We start from the raw sequence: 8,959 nt of genomic DNA, 5'->3' as shown, positions 1-8,959 counted from the left end.
GCTCTTGGATCAAATCATTAAATGACATTAAGTTCTTGTAACAATTACCAACAATGTTCAACATTCCTCATAAGCTTGGGATATGAACATTTAATCTTTGATTACACTGATTTTGATCTAATTACAACCAATCAAGTGCGTGTTACTAACATCAAATCATAAAACATATACGTATTTCACAATTTGATTAACTAGATTAATAAGAACCCTAATTCATTGATCAAGTGAAAAGAGAACCAATCAAACATGTAATTAAGTCCAAATCAAAGATTACTAGATAATAAACATAAAGTCAAGTGCAAATTACAACTTAACAACAAACACTTAGGAATCCAGAATCAGAAATGATAAAGAAATCAGCCACACATGTCTAAGTTAAACTACAAATTCAACTAGTTTGATCTTCAAATTAACTTATGATGGGATGTTAAGTCCACCAAGCAAATTACACCATTTGTTTGCAAATAAAACGTAATATAATGGTAAAAATGGGTATCGATCCTCGGGGAAATGGTTGTATTCAATCACCAATGCAATCCAAAAGAACTATTGTAAATAAACTAAATAACTACAATTAAACTAAAAGGGGGGGGGGGGTGTTATGATTGCTTGAAAACTAAAAGACTTGAATAACTAAAAACTTGCAATTAAGCAAGATAGTGAGATGCTCAAATGTTGGGAACAATTGGTTAACCAAGGCAATTCAACACAATGAACATTTGTGTGTTTATCATTAGGATTCAACATGAAGCTTATCATTCATCCCAAATTGGTTATAGCAATAATGAAGCATGATATGCCAAGATTCCTCTTAGGTAGTATGGAGGTTGGGGAAGCCCACAACACACCTTCTTAATCAAGATCAAGGGTTTAATTGAAGCAATTGAACCCAAGAAGTTAATTAGCCTTAAGAAAGAAGGAATCCCCAATTCCTAGAGGATGTCAATGCTTACACATCCATAAAGGAGCTATGATTCAACTATAGATGATTTTTACCATCATAAAGCCCTTGTTCTAAGTTAATTCAATGATTCAATGCAAAACCAAAGAAATAAACTAACAATAGCTCATTCAAGTGCCAAGCTCATGATCAAAGCATTAAACAAGCATAAGAAATATGATATAGAACCATAAACATAAGATAATTGATAATCTAGCATGAATCCTTCAAAAACCCACAAACATTCAAAGGTTTTAACCAAAGTTAACCAATATAAAGAGTTTAGCCACTCATGGCAATAGAACAACAATCACACAAGTCTAATTGCATAAAGAAACTACCAAAAATCTTGGAAAGATGAAGAGAAATGAGTCTTGAGCTTCAAAAATCGCCACCTACAGGTCTCCAATGGTGTCAAATCGAAGTTATGGCTGCTAGGTCTGATCCCCCAAGGTAATGGCAAGCCAAATGACCAAAATGCCCAAACTGGGCAGTTGCGCGGGTACCCGCGCAACGAAAATTCCACCCGTGCAAATGTTGTTGTAATGCTATTGGTCCTTCATTCCACCACTCCACCATTCCACTACCAAAGATTCCTTTGGTCCCCTCCATATCCATGTGATTCAAATCAACCAATCATCTTTTAGCTTCAAATGTGGATGCTCCAAACCCAAAATTAATTATCCATGATCCATCTTCACAAGCCCACTTCATCCAAGCCTTTATCTTTTTAAGCCCAAATCTTCTTTGGTGGATCCGCCAAGCCCAATAGCGCCTCGAGAGCCCACAAGTTCGTCTTCACTCTAATCCACAATCGCGATAAGCTCCAAAACCCTGCAAAATTCCTCATGCAACATAAAAAACACCCGGTACGATCCATACTAAAGAAAAATAAATAAAATACAATGCAATAATGATAAAAAGATCTAAAAATCTAAAATAAACTAATAAAAATAAGGAAATAAAATAAGCTATCAACTTACAAAATGTAAAATAAAGTGTTTCCAAGATGCTAGATGATGATATGATACACCAAACTCGTCCCCCTGAAGTCTCTTGTCGAAGTTATGTTTGAATATGTCAAAAGAACATGATAAATCGGAAGTTGAGAATTCAAATTTTGATCAGATCACGTTACACGGCCCGTGTAACGTATGCCTTGCCATTACACGGCCGTGTAATGACTCTGATGTGCTGAAATACTTCCAAAGCGCGGCCGCGTAACGTATGCCTTGCCAAAGCGCGGGCCGTGTAATGCAGTTCATAAAAGTCAATTCCTGATTTTCTTCATTTCTTCAATTTAGCTCCGAAATTTCACCGAGAGCTTCCCTTGACCATCCTAAGCATGCTCCAATCTTCAAATCACCCTGAAACATCCACAAAAAATGGTGAAATATCAATAGATCTTCGATAATGTCTTTAAATGCAAAATGAATGAATATTACACTAAAAATGCAATGCAATGCTATAAATAAACATGAAATTAGCTTGTGAAATGGTGCAATTTATGCACCTAACAAGGCCTCTCATCATTTTATCACACATCGTCTATTAAATATACCCATCTTTTACCCCAACATTTTGTAGATATAAAATACATATACAGTTTAAATCATTTAAAACATGTATAAAAATCTTTCAACAACATACACAGCAAGTATTCAGACAATATGCACACATAGCACGTAATTTATATTAAATACTTCATATCTATGTGTAAGATGAAAGTGACTATGCACTCACCTGAAAAGATGGTGACTCTGCACTCGGACAGCGCTTCGCTACTCTTAAAACAAATTTCCTCGACAAAACAGCGGGTTTTTATTAAAAACTTTGCTTCGCTGGAGCAGCGTTTCCGAGCCGAAAGCTTTTCTTCTCGGAGCCGTCGGGCGCTCCGGGGCTTCCTTCTCGTGCTAGGGAGGTTACCTAGACTTGGGAGGGGTTTAGGGAGGCTAGAGAGAAGTTAGAGAGAGAAAGAAAGGCTTATGGTGTGAAAAAAATATGAAGAGTTGTAAAGTAGCCCCTAAGTTTCGTCCGTATCTTCCGCGTACGAGCTCCGTTTTTTACGTTCTTTATATCCACACGTTGGTATTTACGAGTACTACAACTTTCATTTAGACCCCGTCGGCTATTTCTCCTTCTATCTCAGATTTACAAAAACTGTATCGTATTTATCGCGCACGAAGAGTAGCAACTAAGCTTCGTCCATATCTTTCGCATACGAGCTCCGTTTCCGACGTTATTTATATACACGCGTTGGTATTTACGAGTAATACAACTTTCATTTAGACCCCGTTGGCTAATTCTCATTCTATCTCGGATTTACAAAACTGTATCGAATTCGCCGCGCTCGAAAAGTAGAGACTAATCTTCGTCCATAACTTTCGCATACGAGCTCCGTTTTTGACGTTATTTATATCCACGCGTTGGTAAAAATAAAATCTACAACTTTCCTTTTTACTCCATCGGCTAATTCTCGACCGATCTTAAATTTAACAGTAGGAGGTGATTACACTGTTAAATGTCCGCGTAAAATTCATAACTTTTACATACGGACTCCGTTTTCGTCTGTCTTTTTGTCGTTGAGTTCCTATTAATGAGATCTTCAACTCTCATTTAGGTCGCGTAAGCCAAAAACTGCTCGAACTAAAATTCGAGTTTCGGGTCGTGCACTGCTATGCCAAATCTTAGAAAAATCATAACTTCCTCATACGAAGTCAGATTTGGGCGTTCTTTATATCCCCGGAATCCTTGTTTCGACCACCACCACTTTATGTAAAGATATCGGGTTTATCTCACACGTTAATTTTGACGCTTATTTTTATTGTTTATTAATTATACATTTATAATTAAGTATAAAACACATAAATTCACATAATTCACATAATACTCAAATAATTCATTTTTATTACTTCAAAAGGAGTTACAATAATTGACCTAGACTATTACATCATCTATTAATGCTTAGCCCCGAAACCCGGACGTTACAGCGTAACTTCGGGGTACACTGCGCGTACTCAGTATGCGGCGCATCCGAAGCGCTACACTGTGCGTACGAGGGACAGCTGTCAGCATCGCATGCGAGACCGTGGGGAGAAAGCGAGGGCTCGGATGGCACCACGTGTCAGCCTCGCACCCGCCCAAAATTTAATAAACTTCTAAATTTCGTAACTTTTGCATACGAGCTCCATTTTTAACGTTCTTTATATCCAAGTGTAGGTGGTGACGTAATCTAGAACTTTCGTTTAGACTCCGTCGGCTAATTTTAAATTTATTTTTAAAGTTATATTTTAACAGGCTTAGACTGATTAAGTCGGTTAAAAATTATAACTTTGTCATCCGACGTCTGTTTTCGTCTGTCTTTATATCGTTGTGCTACTATCAACGAGATTTTTGATTCCTGTTTAGGTTGTGTCGGCTAAAAATCGGTCGGTCTAAAATTCGAATTCCGGGTTGTGCACTGCTATGCTAAATCATAGAAAAATCATAACTTTCTCATATGAAGTCAGATTTGGACGTGCTCTATATGCACGATTTCGGTTTAACGTCTACTACGACTTTCGTTTAGATCACTAAGGCTAAAAAGTTGTTTATCAAAAATTCACTTTTTACATTACGCGGTGTCGTGCCAGTTTAGCCGTAAAACTTCGACGGGTCTTAACTTCTTCGTTATAACTCGGATTTCAGTGTTCTTTATATATACGGAACCCTTGTGACATATACTATAACTTAGTTAAGAATATTTATTCTAAATAACCTTCTATCAAAAAATCATTTTTGACGCTCATTGTCTCTAAATTGACTAGCCCGAATCTGTGGACATTACACGCAAACCTTACAGCCATATATGTAACAATATAAATGATCATTAGTGATTGAAAGGCTTTGACTAAAAATACACAACCAGACTAATACGTTCTCTTCCAACATTACGATCAAGCATTATATGCAATGATGTTTATATACTTCCTATATTTTTTTCACTAATAATGAAAGTGTTCAATAACAATATTGTGTTTTTGTTTGTCGCGCCTATTGAGCTATATATGGGCACCCATATGGAAATGATCTTGCTCTTCCCAAGATCCGAATAACATGGCCCTTGATGAGTTTCTGTTTTTCTGTGACTAGAAAACTCTTTGATGAAATAAATGATCACGACTAATGGGACCTTGTTGATGTATTTGTTTGCTAATTGAGTGGAAAGTCATATTCAAAGACATCCAAAATAACCAAACCAATAGGGATGGATCAACCCTAAGTAGCATTTAGGGAGACCGAAATTCCTAGTGAAAAGACTTCGACCAATGATGTAGGGATAGGCATCTAACATCTTAGGATGTTAAGCAAGCTTTTATGGTTTGTCGCAATCATGAAAGTTCAATGATTATTCTATCTATTATGTATTGTATAGGTCTTTGTTACTATTGTGATATGTTTTTTTTATATATTAAGTATAATCTTTTAGAAAAATCGTAGGTGTGGTCATGAAAGTGCAAACATATCACATGGGGTAAATTACATGTGCATAAACTAACAATTTCAATAGAAATTATTTTGACGATCGACGAATTAAATATTATCATGTCAGATAATTCGATAACTTAGAACAAATATCATCATCATTGAAAAGTAGTACACTTCTTAAACGTCAAGTGTGTATGATGCGATATGTCATCTATGAATAACAATATAACACTTTATGTCCAATTTTTAACTTGTATTTTTATTAGCTTCTCACTATTTTTTATATATCTAAATACATTTTAGGCAACAACAACATGTTCTCATACTAAATGGCAGGGGCGGAACACGAACATTATCACCGGAGGAGCCGAAACCAAAACTTTAAGACAAAGTCTCAAAACAATATAAAAAAGTTTAATTTGTTTCGAAGTTATTATAAAATTATAATAACGACTATTACTATAAAATAATATAAAAATGTTTAATTTGTTTCGAAACTATTACAAAATTATAATAACTACTATCACCATATATCAAGGTTAACCATTAATAATAAATATAGCAAAATAACTTTTAAACAAACACAATTATTCAAAATACTTATTTGTAAGTTATTGACTCTATATAAGATTTTTAACAAAGTTATCTATATAATATATAGTATATGATTGGTATTTTGACTTATAATTATATATTAAAAAATTTTGTTCTATAAAATTTTATGGTATTCTTTTGTTTAATTAAATAACAATTTAATATTAAAGCATTCTCCCTTTTTACAGCGTTATAGTACTTTGACAGCTAATAACCTAATGTGTCATTCAATTTTTATCATATCTAAGTTCTATTAATCTAGTGATAGAAACTAGAAAGAGGGAGGGGAAAAACAATGAGAAAAAGAGAAAGAATTTACAGATCTGGCAGGGATGAGAGACGAAGAACTCATAGCCTCGGAGGCTGCTGGTCGGATTTGTAGATCGGCGAACAACGAAGAGGAGAGATAAAAAGCGCATCGGTGACGGCGGTCGTTAGTCGGTGTTCCATTTCAGCGTACGACAGAGAGGAGAGACCAAAAGAGCAGAAAGGTCACCGAATGCAGAGAGAAGAAAGGGATCAGTTAGCACTCCGAAGGCAGCCACCATATTTTCTGATGAAAAGTCGGATGGAGGTGTACACATCTTAGCGGTTATTTTTTTTTTTTTTTTTTGCTTCCAAACAATAAGTTTTACATTTGACTACTTTTTTGGTTTTCATATAGAGCTTTTGTTTCCTTAATCAACCTGTATCCTAATTTTTATAGGATTTGTTTGGGTTTTCAGTAATTTTTGGAGCTTTTGTTAACTACTTATTTATTTTCCTTACATATTATTCCAATATCTAACGAGATAACGATATAATATTGACTTTCAAGCTTTTTTGAAGTTAATTACTAAATAATATAAAATAAATAGTTTTCTTGAGTTGCATTTATAAAGATGTATCATGAATCTGGAGAGGCAGAGTAGTTATGAAAAAATAAAACTACATCTATACACATATATTTTAGGTATAAGAACATAAAAAATCAGGGGGGCCATGGCCCTCACTACGTTCCCCCCCTGCTAAATGGGGTAAGAGAAAGGTAAGATGGTTGGCAATACCTACCGTAGAGAAGGAAATTGCTTCTGCAAAAGACCCTCGGCTAGAAAAAAAATTATATAAAAATTACAATTATCTAATCACTTACATCCTGGATATTCACGTAGAACGCAAGAAAGATTATTGCATACAAAACTGGTAGTATGTGATGAATAGAGGATGAGAAAATGTTTTCGGAAAGAACTCTCACTAGAAAAGCAAAGTATAAAAATAACAATTTTGCAATCATATCCATCATGGGTAGTCCTATAGAAGAAAGAAAGATCATTGCATATAAAGCATTAGTCCGTGATGAATAAAAGGCGGTGTGAGTCGGGGGAAATATGCTGAAAAAAAACACGATAAATTTGCACATGAAGAGAGGTGAGGGCTGGCAAGAGAATATTGATAGATACACAAGTAGTAAAATCATACACCTAAAGAAAAACTAGCTATACATGCTAAAGTGAATAGGGAAGCAAGACTGGCAAGAAAATAACCAAGAGGCATGGACAAAAAAGATGAGTTTAGGATCTAAACTACTTCGATACTACTTCACAACATTATTTCTAAGCATCCATAATCTCTTACTTGATTGTTTTACTAGTTACCTCATTTTTTAATTTTACACCTATAGAATATAATTATAAAACAAATTGATCCATTTTTTTGGGTAAAAGATTGAAATCCTCACACTTTATTACAAGATGATATTAAATCTCCACAAACATCGTCTCCAAAGGTGAAAACGAGAAGAAGAAACTAATGTGTCTTGTAGTTTGTAGCTTGTTTGTTAGCAATAGCATACCCTGATCCAAACTAGATACATTTAAATTTATCTTGAAGAGGCTAAATTACACCACATATTTCAGATTCGGTAAATGATATTATCTTCATACTATTGCAAGTTGCTATGCATAATAAATTAGTCACGAAAAGGCAAAAAGAAAAGGCCAAAACATGGATAAAGTGACCTTGAGAGCCATATACGGTTAAATTTTATAATGCTAAGTGCTAAGCTTCCATCATTGAATTCAAGCAATGTTTGGAAACAGTAGACATGTGAAGTTTGATGACAACTAATGTGACGTTTTTATGACCTTCAAGATACCAAATTTATGTCCCTTTTCACAAAATCTGATAAACAATTGCCTTTAAATGTTAAATCAAATGAATTTAATTTTATTTGAAACAAAATAGAGTTTAAAAAAATTGTGTTATTTCATTGAAATCGGGAAAAAAAAATCGAAGTATATGTTTCCTTGCGATTTTTGCCCAAAGATGTAAACATTGCTTGTATTTATGGCTAACCATGTGATTAAAAAACACAAAAAATGCAACCTTGAGTGCCCATTTAGGATCTTACAAATACAACTATCGGACCTATTCAAATATTTGCGCATATTACGACATTTCGAATATTGAATTAATTGTCAAATTATGAAACAAAGTTATTTAGCTTTTTGGGGCTAACTATTAACATAAGATATATTGATGTATTAAAATACATTACATATAGAAGTATTACTTTGAATGGTACTCTTAAATACAAAGGTGGTAGGATGCGTGTTATATATATATATATATATATATATATATATATATATATATATATATATATATATATATATATATATATATATATATATATATATATATATATATATATATATATATATATATATATATATATATATATATATATATATATATAAGGGTGGGGTTCAATAGAGAACCATAATTAACCAAGTAACCAAAGAACCAATCTTTTTTTCAACTTTTAGAACTTATTTTTTTATAAAAAAAACAAACTAAAAATACAAAAATTCATAACTTTTTATCATTTTTCCAATGATATCAAATTCGAAATTTTTTTTTTTTACGTCAAATTCACAATGTGAATCCGGATTCACACGGTGAATCCGGAAAATATTT

This window comes from Lactuca virosa, chromosome 4 (genome assembly GCF_052849685.1).
Source record: "Lactuca virosa cultivar CGN04683 chromosome 4, Lactuca_virosa_CGN04683_v6, whole genome shotgun sequence".
NCBI classification, from domain to species: Eukaryota; Viridiplantae; Streptophyta; class Magnoliopsida; order Asterales; family Asteraceae; genus Lactuca; species Lactuca virosa.
This window is presented reverse-complemented; position numbering follows the sequence as displayed.